We start from the raw sequence: 15,872 nt of genomic DNA, 5'->3' as shown, positions 1-15,872 counted from the left end.
GTGTGTGTGTGTGTGTGTGTGTGTGTGTGTGTGTGTGTGTGTGTGTGTGTGTGTGTGTGTGTTTTATAGCCCAGAGGCTGATGCTACTTCAATGGGAAGACCTGACCATTATCACATGATGTTTCTGAAGGTGATGATGATGCTGGGGATGATATGAAGATGATGAGGGTGATACTGGGGATGATGATGATTGATGAGAATGATTATGATGATGGTCAGCATTAATGCTAATTATTATGATTATCATAATAAGTATTACAGCAGGCAATTAAAATAATGATGGGCAGTTATGATAATGATGATAATGATGTGACAGCCACATATAATGACAAGAATAATACTGACCGATACTGAAAATGCTGACTACGTCAACCAATCATGATAACAACGGCGATGAAAGTGAAAGTCACATTAACAAGTGATGACGAGGCAACGAGGGAAAGAAAGGTGAGAGACGCAATAAACAACTCAACACACAACACAAAAAATGGCCACAAAGCAAGGTGGAAGAATCATGATTAGGAACGACGACCACTTAGAAATTTGCATCTTGGACACAAACTGCCAACCTTTGCGGCGGCTGGGATCACCTTGGAGAACTGGCCTCCAAGGCGTGAACTCTCATACAAAATGCCAGACCAAACTCAAGTGTATATCATCCCCTGTGTTTAAGAATTACCTAATGCCTCTTGGTGTAGTCAACTTTTTTCTTTTAAGTTTCCAATATGATAAAGATCCACTATTATCATACATAGCAAACAAGTGGGGCTTAATAATAGCGACAGCTGGATTACCTAAAAACATTCCGCATTGTCCTGACGGCGCACGCCATTACAGCATCCGGTTCTTTCTTATTCTCTTCCTTCACTTCTTTCTTCTCTTTCACATTTATGGCTGTCTACTGTTCTAACCTAACCTAATCTAACCTAACTTAACCTGAGTTATACCTGTATCTACAATGTCTGGGGGAGAGGTTTAGCCATAGGTATAATGTCTGGGGGAAAGGTTTAGCCATAGGTATAATGTCTGGGGGAAAGGTTTAGCCATAGGTATAATGTTTGGGGGAGAGGTTTAGCCATTGGTACAATGTCTGGGGGAGAGGTTTAGCCATAGGTACAATGTCTGGGGGAGAGGTTTAGCCATAGGTACAATGTCTGGGGGAGAGGTTTAGCCATAGGTACAACGTCTGGGAGAGGTTTAGCCATAGGTACAATGTTCTGAGAGGTTTAGCCATAGGTACAATGTCTGGGGAGAGGTTTAGCTAGGTACAATGTCTGGGGGAGAGGTTTAGCCATAGGTACAACGTCTGGGAGAGGAGATTAAATTTGGTTTATGTCTAGGGAATATTGTTACATGAACCACCACCAACTGAAGACATCAACAAGACATCTAATGCTGTACTGTACTGTATACAAAATGGCAGATAAGCTGAAACAAGTTATAATTAAGTGAATATGTGCAGTTTATTATATTCAAACTTAAAGCTTGACACTTAAATGCACATTCCATCTGCCTACTTTATTCTGAGTTTACATGATTTTATTACTATATTATCAAGCTTAACTATCCCACAACCAACAGTAAAAAAAAAAAGGTGGGTGGGTGAGTGCGGGGGTGGGGGTGGGGTGGGTGGTGGTGTGCGGGCAAGGAGTGGGGTGGTGGGTGGGTGGGCATGTATCATTTTGGTAAACTCTTCTATTTGTTGTTGTTTTTCATTAGTAGAGAAGGTATGTCAAGCTAGAGCAGAATTGGCACGTGTTCAGGTATCGTCAGGATCTTGTGTAGGTTATGCCCAGGGCTCACCAACATGATGAACAACACAATGAACTTAACTGCCCAAAAAGCCGCTACATTGTCACAAATGGCAAAGAGTTTAAGTAAGTAGACAAGTAAGCTATTGCCTGTAAATGTCATTCAAGCTGCACTTATTATTTCTTTAGTGATTTCACCTTGGACGATTTATTGACTAAAATACCACAACAACATCTTAGTATTTATTCCTCAAACTTCTCTGATGTTGATATTCTTTTCTTACATATTGACTCTTTATATGACTACACTGTGGCCTCTTCTGTTACACTATCAATCACACACTACAGTCTATCATCTATAAGATATCAATCAGAAACTACATCGACTTCTTTCCTTCAACACAAACACACCACACACTTAACAGCAACTCTAATAAAACAAACTATAAACTTTATATAAAACACAAATCAATTAACAATTTATCTACCACGTCTACTGAGGGTGGGTCAAAAGAAGCAGAAGATGGGGAGCTGTTATTATGCAAGACAAGTGTAGAAAGTGAGGCTACACTCCCTCCACACCCACCGGTCTGCATCCTCTCCCACATATATAAATGTGACAGATATATAAAGGTGTCATATATATATAAATGTGACAGATATATAAAGGTGTCATATATATAAATGTACATATATAAAGGTCATATATATATAAAGGTGTTAATATATATATAAATGAGATATAAATGTGAGATATATAAATATATATATATATATATATATATATATATATATATATATATATATATATATATATATATATATAAATGTGAGATATATAAATGTCATATATATAAATGTGTCATATATATAAAGGTGTCATATATATATAAATGAGATATATAAATGTGAGATATATAAATGTGTCATATATATATAAATGCATATATATAAAATATATATATAAATGTGAGATATATAAATGTGACAGATATATATAATGTGTCATATATATAAATGTATATATATATATATATATATATATATATATATATATATATATATATATATATATATATATATATATATATATATAAATATATAAATGTGTCATATATATATAAATGACAGATATAATGATATATATATATATAAATGTGACAGATATATAGCATATATATATATATAAATGTGAGATATAAATGTGACAGATATATAACGTATATATATATATATATATATATATATATATATATATATATATATATATATATATATATATATGTGTGTGACATATAAATGTCATATATATATAAATGTGAGATATATAAATGTGTCATAAATATAAATGTGACATATATAAATGTGGCATATACGTCACATATATAAATGAGATATATATAAATGTGGCAGATATATATATGACAGATATATAAATGTGCCATATATATGTGACATATATAAATGTGGCAGCTATATAAATGTGACATATATAAATGTGTATATATATATATATAAATGTGGCAGATATATAAATGTGGCAGATATATATATATATATGAGATATATAAATGTGCCATATATATGTGACAGATATATAAATGTTAGATATATAAATGTGAGATATATAAATGTCATATATATATATATAAATGTCATATATATAAATGTGTCATATATATATAAATGTGTCATATATATGTTATATATATATAAATGAAATATATATATAATGTATGTCATATATATATAAAAAATGTCATATATATATAAATGTCATATATATAAATGTGTCATATATATATATATATATAAATGTCATATATATAAATGTACATATATATATAAATGTGTCATATATATATAAATGTGTCACAGATATACAGTATAAATGTTTTCAGATATATAAATGCATATCAGAGAAAGTGAAGCCACACTGTATTTTGTGTAGACCCTCTCACAGAAATATAAACACCTGCCTGTACTGTAGACAAGCCTCCCTAAGGGGCAGACAAAAGGCATTACCTTTATTCCAACTTTGGATGCACAGCAGCAGAGTCAGAGTTTTCCACAATAACTTCAAGTTCATCTGGCTGAACACTCACTACTTGTGCCTCCATCGCCTTAGTTAACATTGGCTCACTGTCCTCACCATTCTCCATGAGTTCCTCCAGGTTATTATCCTTCACCAATACCATTTTGACTAATGTGAGGTTCTTCACCACTCATGAATAACTACACACACAAGTATGTCAGTGGGTTTGCTCCCAAGCAAGGTGTTAATAATGACCAGTTAGCTCTGCTATTGGACTAACATGAGAAAGCTAGTAATTAAATATCAATTACATACAATTTTGAAGTATTAAGTTAATTATAAATTAAGTGAGAAGTGTGAAGATTAACACACATTGCTGCAAATATCAGCAATGAACACTGATGTTTAGTTCACATCAGGATGTCAATTTTATGGACAAATCACTAACTTAAGTAAACAGAGAATAAATAAACACAAAAATAATGAAGCAACCACAGAGATTTCTAGAGAGTAGCTGTTGCCAGACAGTGAACCACACTTGAGACAGATCCAGTAAACAAAACTGAGATGAGCCACGTGGAGTGTGTAGCACCACCACCAACTGCCTCACTCATACTGAATGCATCCATTTTCATGTTTGCCATGCTCATACCCAGGACCCTGGCTCAGTTGCCAATCAACTTTTTTTTCTGACCCATGACAACACCACCATCAGTCTTTTCTCACTCATTTTCTACATTATTACTTACATTGACAGATTTCAATGTTTTTTTATTACCAATCTATTAGACAATATATTTAAAATAAATTACCATGAATAAAAAGAAGAAAAATAGACACAGTAAAGTTATTTAAAAAAAGACCAAGGTCTAAACTCATTGTTAAATGTTGCCACAAGTTGCTGTACCCACAACTACAAAATAAATAATTCCCCTACATGGCATCTATTGTACCAAATATAATGGGTTTACGGTATTAGGTAATACCCCAGTGAGATATATTTTAAACGTGGTATCTCGGGCACAAGTTACCTGCAGTGATCAGGATCTGTTGCACCACACTGTTCCCTCAGCCAACAGGTAAAGTCCCATTTTTTTTACCTGGACGAGTAAAGGCAACTTAAACCAGTTTTCATTTGCATCAGTTTCCTGCATGGTCACTGGGAGACAAACAAAGTACACACCCTAAACTGCGCATAATACTCATGTACACACCCATCCACTCACCCAAAATACACACACACGCACATATATTATATTTGTACAGAAAGTATATATGAAGAACATCATCTGTGTACAGTCATTTGAAGAATATAATTTGCTGAGAAATTTACACAAACACAAAAATAATGTCATCACGTGAACACTAATTTACAACCACTTGAAGGATGAAATCTTGTGAACAATGTTTTACACTCTCAAAGGATATCATTCATGTTGACCAATCATCATGATATCCTGTACCTACTCCACTCCTGGGTGTATATAAACTGGGTGCTGATCTGTGGGTGTGTTGGGGTACTGTGTGTGTTAGTGTAGTGGACTGTGTGTGCGGGGGAGGGGGAGACTGGGAGGGGGGACTGTGTGGGGACTGTGGGGACTGTGGGTACTGTGTTAGGTGGACTGTGTGTGGGAAGGCTGTGTGGGGACTGTGGGGGTATGTGTGTTAGTGTAGTGGACTGTGTGTGGGGAGGGGAGACTGGGTGTGTGGGGACTGTGTGTGTGTAGGGACTGTGTGTGAGGGGACTGGGACTGTGGGGCTGTGGGGAGCACTGTGTGTAGTGACTGTGTGTGGGGGACTGTGTGGGGGACACTGTGTGTGGGGGCACTGTGTGTGTGTGCGGGGGTACTGTGTGTAGTGCAGGGACTGTGTGTGGGGAGGGGAGACTGTGTGTGGGGGCACTGTGTGTTAGTAGTGGACTGTGTGTGTGGGGGGGAGACTGTGTGAGGAGACTGTGTGTGTGGGGAGGGGAGACTGTGTGTGTGTGGGGGAGGGGAGACTGTGTGTGTGGGGAGGGGAGACTGTGGGGCACTGTGTGTGGGGGCACTGTGTGTAGGTGGACGGGACTGTGTGTGGGGAGGGAACCTGTGGGGGACTGTGGGGACTGTGGGACTGTGGGGTACCTGTGTGGGGTAGAAGGGACTGTGTGTGTGGGGGAGGGGAGATGGGTGTGGGGACTGTGGGGCAAGTGTAGTGACTGTGGGAGGAGACTGGTGGGGACGACTAGTGGGACTGTGGTGGGGAAACTGGGGACTGTGTGGGGGGACTGTGTGTGTGTGGGGACCTGTGTGTGGGGACTGTGTGGGGGACTGTGTGCATGTAGTGTAGGACTGTGTGGGGAGGAGATCGTGGGATGTGAAGAGAATTGCATGAGGAGATTGCACACTGCACAGAGGAACAGAGGGCGAGTGTAGGAAGGTAGGCAGAGACTGTGGGGATGACTGTGGGGGGACGTCTGTAGACGACTGTGGGGGTAGATGATGTGTGGGGTGTAGATGACTGTGTAGACGACTGTGGGGTAGACGACTGTGGGGGTGTGTAGATGACTGAGACGACTGTGCAGATGACGGGTGTAGACGATTGTGGAGATGTAGACTGTGAGAGACTGTGGACGAGTAGACGACTGTGGGTAGTGAGTAGACGACGTTCGTGTAGATGACTGTGATGTGACGACTGTGACGGTGGATGACTGTAGACGACTGTGTAGTGATGTGAGACAACCGTGTGTGTGACTGTGTAGATGACTGTGTGGGGATGACTGTGGGGGTGACGTAGACGACTGTGTGGTAGACGACTGTGGGGGGGTGTGTAGATGACTGTGGGGTGTAGACATGTAGATGACTGTGTAGAGACGTGTGTGTGTAGACGACTGTGTGGGGGGTGTGTAGACGACTGTGTGGGGGGTGTGTGTAGACGACTGTGTGGGGTGTAGACTGTGTGTAGACGACTGTAGACGATCGGTGGGGGGTAGACGACTGTGTGGGGGTGGGTGTAGACTGTGTGGGGGTGTGTAGACGACTGTGGGGGTGTGTAGATGACTGTGGGGGTGTGTAGACGACTGTGGGGTGTGTAGACTGACTGTGTGGGGGGTGTGTGTAGACGACTGTGTGGGGGGTGTGTAGACGACTGTGTGGGGGTGTAGACTGTGGGGGTGTAGATGACTGTGTGGGGGTGTGTGACGACTGTGGGGGTGTGTAGACTGTGTGGGGGGTGTGTGTGTAGATGACTGTGTGGGGGGTGTGTAGACTGTGGGGTGTGTGAGATGATGGGGTGTGTAGATGACTGTGTGGGGGTGTAGACGACGTGTGGGGGAGATGACTGTGGGGTGTGTGTAGACGACTGTGTGTGGGGGTGTAGATGACTGTGTGGGGGGTGTGTAGATGACTGTGTGGGGTGTGTGTAGATGACTGTGTGGGGGGTGTGTGTAGACGACTGTGTGGGGGAGAGTAACAGTAGGTAGAAGGGATGAACATAAGGAAATAATGGGAAACGTTACACTGACCCTGTCTAACTGTGTATCATATAAACAAGATTTACCACAGATAAAAAAGTGAATTCCCTCGACCATCAGCCATATAAGGCAAGAAGAGTAGTTTTTTATTCTTCTGTCCTATTGAAACGTATTATAAGTTAGAGCCAAATATTTCCCTTATTTCTACTGTGTTGTTCGTTACATAAGTGATGCTATCTATTGAGATTAAATAACACTACGCATACCCTTTGTCAGATTAAGTAACAATTTAACTTTAGGCCACAAGTCAGACACTACAGTGCTAAAATTTCTCAGCCTATATTTACTTCATACTTTAATGGGTGAAGAAGGAAATTAGTGTAAAGATGACTTTTAACCTTCAATATATGATGTGGCCGCCTCCCTAGGTAGTGAGACACCACAGATATTATTAGGTTGGGTTAGGTTAGGTTAGGTTAGATCTATTAGTTCACAATCTTTACTCTTGCTTTCTACCACCAACATTAGCCCCTTGAGTAATGACTTTCCCAGTACAGAACTATGACTTAACAAATTGAGTACGATATTCTTACCCCTAGTAATGACTTTCCTGAGTACAGAACTATGACTTAACAAATTGAGTACGATATCTTTACCCCTAGTAATGACTTTCCTGAGTACAGAACTATGACTCAACAAATTGAGATAGATTCTATCCCCTAGTAATGACTTTCTCCTGAGTACAGAACTATGACTTAACAAATTGAGTACGATATCTTTACCCCTAGTAATGACTTTCTCCTGAGTACAGAACTATGACTCAAATTGAGTACGATATCTTTACCGCCTGAGTAATGACTTTCCTGAGTACAGAACTATGATTTAACAAATTGAGTACGATATCTTTACCCCTAGTAATGACTTTCTCCTGAGTACAGAACTATGATTTAACAAATTGAGTACGATATCTTTACCCCTAGTAATGACTTTCTCCTGAGTACAGAACTATGATTTAACAAATTGAGTACGATATCTTTACCCCTAGTAATGACTTTCTCCTGAGTACAGAACTATGACAACAAATTGAGTACGATATCTTTACCCCCTAGTAATGACTTTCTCCTGAGTACAGAACTATGACTCAACAAATTGAGTACGATATCTTTACCCTAGTAATGACTTTCTCCTGAGTACAGAACTATGACTTAACAAATTGAGTACGATATCTTTACCCCTAGTAATGACTTTCTCCTGAGTACAGAACTATGACTTAACAAATTGAGTACGATATCTTTACCGCCTGAGTAATGACTTTCTCCTGAGTACAGAACTATGACTTAACAAATTGGTATGATATCTTTTACCCCTAGTAATGACTTTCTCCTGAGTACAGAACTATGACTTAACAAATTGAGTACGATATCTTTACCCTAGTAATGACTTTCTCCTGAGTACAGAACTATGACTCAACAAATTGAGTACGATATCTTTACCCCTAGTAATGACTTTCTCTGAGTACAGAACTATGACTTAACAAATTGAGTACGATATCTTTACCCCCTAGTAATGACTTTCTCCTGAGTACAGAACTATGACAACAAATTGAGTAGATATCTTTACCTAGTAATGACTTTCTCCTGAGTACAGAACTATGACTTAACAAATTGAGTGATATCTTTACCCCTAGTAATGACTTTCTCCTGAGTACAGAACTATGACTTAACAAATTGAGTACGATATCTTTACCCTGGTAATGACTTTCTCCTGAGTACAGAACTATGACAACAATTGAGTAGATATCTTTACCCTAGTAATGACTTTCTCCTGAGTACAGAACTATGACTTAACAAATTGAGTACGATATCTTTTACCTAGTAATGACTTTCTCCTGAGTACAGAACTATGGCTTAACAAATTGAGTACGATATCTTTACCTAGTAATGACTTTCTCCTGAGTACAGAACTATGACTTAACAAATTGAGTCCGATATCTTTACCTAGTAATGACTTTCTCCTGAGTACAGAACTATGAGCAACAAATTAGTGATATCTTTACCCCTAGTAATGACTTTCTCCTGAGTACAGAACTATGACTTAACAAATTGAGTACGATATCTTTAGTAATGACTTTCTCCTGAACAGAACTATGACAACAAATTGGTACGATATCTTTACCCCTAGTAATGACTTTCTCCTGAGTACAGAACTATGACTTAACAAATTGAGTACGATATCTTTACCTAGTAATGACTTTCTCCTAGTACAGAACTATGACCTAACAAATTGAGTCGATATCTTTACCCCTAGTAATGACTTTCTCCTGAGTACAACTATGACTCAACAAATAGTCGATATCTTTACCCTAGTAATGACTTTCTCCTGAGTACAGAACTATGACTTAACAAATTGGAGTACGATATCTTTACCCCTAGTAATGACTTTCTCCTGAGTAAGAACTATGACTTAACAAATTGAGTACGATATCTTTACCCCCTAGTAATGACTTTCTCCTGAGTACAGAACTATGGCTAACAAATTGAGTACGATATCTTTACCCTAATGACTTTCTCCTGAGTACAGAACTATGGCTTAACAAATTGATACGATATCTTTACCCCTAGTAATGACTTTCTCCTGAGTAAGAACTATGACTTAACAAATTGAGTACAATATCTTTACTAGTAATGACTTTCTCCTGAGTACAGAACTATGACTTAACAAATTGAGTACGATATCTTTACCCCTAGCAATGACTTTCTCCTGAGTACAGAACTATGGCTTAACAAATTGAGTACGATATCTTTACCCCCTAGTAATGACTTTCTCCTGAGTACAGAACTATGACTTAACAAATTGAGTACGATATCTTTACCCCCTAGTAATGACTTTCTCCTGAGTACAGAACTATGACTTAACAAATTGAGTACGATATCTTTACCCCCTAGTAATGACTTTCTCCTGACTACAGAACTATGGCTTAACAAATTGAGTACGATATCTTTACCCCCTGAGTAATGATGACTTTCTCCTGAGTACAGAACTATGATTTAATTGAGTAAGATATCTTTACCCCCTGAGTACGACAAATACAATATTTAATCCCATATGTACGATGTCTTATCCCATTGATTATAATGGCTAATCCCCTTGAGTACAATACAATAGAGTAAGTCTCTCTCTCTCACCTTGAAGATATCACACAGTGGGAATAAAGCCTGATCATTGCAGTTTATAAAGGGCGTCTACGTGCTTGTTTGTAATGTGTTTGAGAGAGAGAGAGAGAGAGAGAGAGAGAGAGAGCGAGAGCGAGAGCGAGAGAGAGAGAGAGAGAGAGAGAGAGAGAGAGAGAGAGAGAGAGAGAGAGAGAGAGAGAGAGAGAGAGAGCATCACCGCAAAAAAAAAATTGTAAATAAAAAAGACCCTGAATTTTCATCTTAATCACATGCAACATAAATTTAATACTGTATCCCCTGTCTTTAATGTACAGTCTAATACATAAGGTACAGTTCTTTCTCTGTAAACGGTGACCGGGAGTTGATCCAGGCGCAAGACTTGCTTCAAATTTACCCGATGGCAACCAAAACAGGTGATCACGGTGACCCAGTGTGGCAATTGGCTATAAAATGATAGTGATGATGAGGACACGTGTATCCCAGGAGGTATAATTTAGTCCTAATTAATTATTTTCACCACTTGGTAGCTTACTTGCCGGTCGATACGTCATTGTCCGGTGTTATTCAGTTAATTCCACGTCAGGTTCACTTTATCCTTAATGTAACTCAGTCCAATCATATCCATACGACTTTTCTCTAACATCTAAAACATTATATTTCCTCAATTACTTTATGTTCCTTCAGTAATTAAAACATCTACCTGTCTCTCTTTTGTGAGGGAGGGAGGGAGGGAGGGAGGGAGGGAGGAGGAGGGGGGGGAACAGTAGAAGAGAAATTTCAAGCAATACACGAGTTAAAAAATATTGACAGGAAATAGCTTTGACGACAGATAGGAACACGTCCCCCACCGAGACACTTCCTTGTCCACCTCAGCGTGCACACAGAGTACTCACTATGAATATTGACCTCTATCGCACTCATAACGCTTCACAGTAATTGACTTTGAATACTAATTTGAGTACTAACACGGTCACACACTTGTCAATTCAGCTCTCTAAAACACTCCCATTTATACATTCACCTCACATCTCCAATCCTATCTCCTGTATGTTGAATCTAACCTAACCGACCTTAACCTACCTATGCTAACCTGAACTAACCTAACTTAAACGAGCCAAAATTACCTAATCTAACCTGACCTGACCTGAACTAACCTAACTTAAAGGAGCCAAAATCACCTAATCTTACCTGACCTAACCAACCTAACTTAAACTAACCAAACCTACCTAACCTAATCTAACCTTATATAGTCAACTGTCTAGGTACTGTACACTGGATATAGTACATATACTGTATGTACACTTGCTAGAAAAATGAATCACTACAGAGGGGAACAGTGAACACCATGACCCCTGTTGTGTAATATTGTCTCACATAAAATAGTACAGATACTTTTTGGAGTGAGTGTACGTGGTCTATGTACTTGTGTTGTCTATATACAGTACAGTACATGTTGAACTAGATAATGTACAGTACCTGTTTTGTCTACATACACACTGAACTGTATACTCGACCTGCCTTATCTATATACATACATACATGCTAAATCGATGTAAACTTTTATGCCAATTTTAATGAATAAATATCTATCTATCCATCTATGTGGCAGAGCACTTTACTGCTTACTGACACACACATCACACCCAGCCCCTCGCTCACACGGCCATCGATCCACACACACACACACAAAACTCTCGACAACCTTCATCGCGTCTCCAAGAACAACCAAACGAGGTCGCTGCTGCGTCTTAAAAGCTCTTCCTGTTTCAACTCGTGTGCCACATACATCTACTTACCCAGATTACTTTTTTCTTTAACCAAACTCTTTAAAACTTTCACTGTGACTTTTCTGAATGTTTCTCCTCAGCGATCCTTTTATGTGACTTATAGATGAAGGAGAGTATTAAGGGTAATTTACGAGATAGATAGATAGATAGATAGATAGATAGAGATACATAAATAAATGCATATACAGTACATAGATAGGCATAGATAGATTGGTTGATTGGTTGGTTGGTTGGTTGGTTGGGTGGGTGGTTGGTTGATAGATATAGATTGATTGATAGACAGAAAGATAGATAAATAGAAAGGCAGATAGATGGATAAATAGTAAGACTGACAAAGACATAAACAGACAAGCAGGATGAATGATCAATATATTTAAAACGTCATACAAGTTCACATTACCCTCAACATGTGTGGTGGAGGTGAGTCACAGGGACAGGTGTTAAGTACAGTATGCACACTAAGGGGCAACAACTGTGATGGAAACGGTCTTACCTTACTGAGGGATTTTCTTTAAGTCAAGATAAGAGGTAAACAAACATGGTGCTACTGTAGCGTACAGGCTATCTTGATACAGTGTCTTCAACCTAACCTAAGCTGAGCTGAGCTAACCTAACTTAACCTAACCTGGCCTAACCTAACCGAACATGGCTTAATCTAACCGAACCTGGGCTGTTTAATCATCAGGTGAAATAAGCTGGGGTGCCTATCTTCCTGTGATACCTATAAAAAGTGTCTACCAATAGTATTAAACTGCCTTATCATATGTCCAGTACTAATTCTTCAGTACTCAAGGAGACAGTGTGGATGGCAATACACCTTCCCTCTCCCACCTGTACAGATAGTTACCGTACTCATTTGCAGATGGGTGGACTGAGGGCAACATCAACCTTTTAGACTCAAGACAAACACTACAGCTACTTAGCAGATGTACCTTTACCATACAATCACTTCTAGATCAAAGTCAGCACAATACTTGCTCCAACTCTCTTATGATGATATGAATCTTTGGTGTTTTAAAGTAAAGACACATCAAGACAGAGATAAACACACAACACAATATCTTGAGAAGGTTACTCTTGATGCTACAGTTTCCTCCTCTACTAATAATAGACAATAAAAGTCATAACAAAGTAACAAAGAGCAAACTAACCAGCCACAATGGATGGTAAGCTGATAAATGGTGGAATTTATAATGCAGTAATAAAAATATTTAAGAACACTGTGTGGGGTCAAAGTCCTCTTGAGGTTAATGTATAAGATCACACTAAGTTGGTTTTGCCACATGGAGAGCATTCCACGTGAGACATTAATATTGAAAGCAGAGTTGAAGGAACAAGAGGAACCCTGAGAAACAGATGAATAAGAATAAACAGAAAGATTAACGAGGTCAAAACTTTGTCACAATAGGTAACGCGAGCAGAAGGAAGGTGCATCATGTACAGTGAAGTTGTTCGGTATGCATACCCAACTTAGTATGTGCAGAGAATTGATAAAGCGCTGTAATCAATGTAGAAATTAAAGATTCGATTTGTATAGCCCTCAATGTGTATTGTATTTTGTATGCAAGATGATGTGAGGAAGTGTTCCTACCTGTTGCTTAAGCCCCTTCCTCTCACTTTCTACATCTTCCTGCCATCATTCTCCTATGGTATTTCCATCCCTTAGATTTTAATTTTCGGTGATCCACCCAGTGTACAGAACAGTATGTGGAAATAAGAAGAGGGTGATAAGAATATTTGTACATACAATTTAGAACACAGCTATACTTGCTGTATTGTAATACATACAACACTGTTGTAATGACGAAAATAAACTTGTACTGTAGAGTACATACACTCTAGGACAGTGACATACATACATACAGAACTATATTACAAATACTACTCTGTATTACTAAGTACTGTACTCTGAGAACTTCTCTTCTATTTTTAAGTTTTTAAATAATATTACCAATTTTAAAACCACGTCTTTCTACAGTAAAGTATTTATCTTTTGGATAAATTGTCTTTTGATTATCTCAGAGAATTGTGACCTTGCCTTGCCAGCTGTTCTCGCCCCATGGGTTGGTGTTAGGAAGGGCATCCAGCCATAAAACTTGGCTTCAACTTGTCTGATGGCAACTGGGTCACTAGACCTGTGCCTATTCCCTGGTCTCTGCTACATGAAATTTCTGGACTAGCGCCCTGGATTTGTGGTGGTGAGCAGCGGGTACATTCAGGTCTGGTTTTACCCAGCAGCTGCCATCAGGAATTGTAGCTAACCCATGTAAGTGTTGAAACTGGTCAGAAAAACATTGATGATGATGAAGATGAGCATGCACAAGAAAACAGAATTTGTTAGCTTTATTTTCTATTCAATCTTGATCAATTAATGAAGGTGTCTTCCTCATGTCAAGAATCCTCCAAGATTTGGTATCTGTCGAGACCACAATTTTTAATCTCATTCATCCACCAGTCTCCACAGATCAATTTTCCCAATTAATATCTCTACCACTGTCACTTTAGGAGGGAGAACTCATATGTCAACAAGTGAGGACAATGTTACTGTTGTAATACAAACATTCACACAATCTCTATGGAAATCTGTAAGGCAGTATGTACAGTATATATTTTTCTGAGACAGCATATTCAGCTAGGGACTTCCTTTTAAGATCCATCACAATAATTCAAGAGAAGTTGAAAATATATGTTATGCCTAAACATGGTTGTGTTCTGGGTTCAATCCCCACCCTGGGACAGATGTGAGAAGGGTGTTATCCAGTGTGACACTACCAAACATGGCAGGTTTTCTCCGGGTACTGTACTCAGTTTTTCACGTACTAACACTGGAATTTGAAGGTTGTGCCAAAGAACAGACCAGCCACCCAAATGGTTAATAAGCTGACAAATGGTATAATAAGAAATTAAATTACTAAAATAAATTTGGTGAGTTACAGATGAGCAGACGACTGTGCTGATGTTCACTCAGCTTCTAAGACACGCCAAGTTGTCTAGTAATGTTGGATAACTGATGGACGATGTATGGTGGAGCCGGAGATAGAATTTATCACATCACCTCATCTCACCACTGACAAAACAATTTAGTAATCATAGTCATATTTTTATCAATTTGCCTCTTATCAGCTTACCAGCCATTCAGTGTTGTCCAGTGTTAGTACAGGAGGAAACTGTGGTACAGTGCCCAATGAATACTTACCATGTTTGGTTGTGTCACACTGGACAACACCCTTCTCACATCTGTCCCAAGCCAAACACAGGGCACAATGCTGAGAGGCACACACACACTACTGCTGTGATATCAAATGTCTCAACTGCTGTAGCACAACATCCAGTACTGCACTGTGCAGTATAGTGTTAAGCTGTGTTGCTGGTCTATGATTGGGGAGGTCATACAGGTAGCTGCTCCCTCAATATGGAGTTCATACCATATTATGGCATGATTTATGTATAATTAAGAGAACTTTATTCTTGTCTGTTTGTGAATATCAAGGCCAAATACTGAAATAAGAAATTGTAATACCGTCTCTCCTCGACTTACGACAACCCGGACATACGACGGCCATGGTCGTATAAAATATTTTTCATATTACGTATTTTCGAGTCCCGACGTTAGTGATCGCGCAGTGTACTGACAAAATTTTGGTTTGTAATTCCCTTTAAAATGGCTGGCAAGCA

General features: G+C 38.9%; 1 protein-coding gene across 6 annotated transcripts in view; it reads right to left on the bottom strand.

Annotated features, from left to right (window-relative positions):
* Positions 1–15,872, bottom strand: part of LOC121856275 (solute carrier family 41 member 1-like) — a 45,529-nt gene that overhangs the window by 19,238 nt on the left and 10,419 nt on the right. For 2 of the 6 annotated variants that reach the window (XM_042351699.1, XM_042351700.1), the window contains exon 1: positions 3,777–4,412. The exons of the other annotated variants lie outside the window; for them this stretch is intronic. The gene's annotated coding sequence lies outside the window, so the exon portion shown is untranslated. Of the gene's footprint in view, positions 1–3,776; positions 4,413–15,872 lie in introns of those variants that run through there. 6 annotated transcript variants of the gene reach the window in all.

This window comes from Homarus americanus, unplaced genomic scaffold (genome assembly GCF_018991925.1).
Source record: "Homarus americanus isolate GMGI-L3 unplaced genomic scaffold, GMGI_Hamer_2.0 scaffold48016, whole genome shotgun sequence".
Taxonomy (NCBI): Eukaryota; Metazoa; Arthropoda; class Malacostraca; order Decapoda; family Nephropidae; genus Homarus; species Homarus americanus.
Note: the sequence above shows the minus strand (reverse complement) of the source record. Positions and strands in the feature narration are given on the sequence as shown.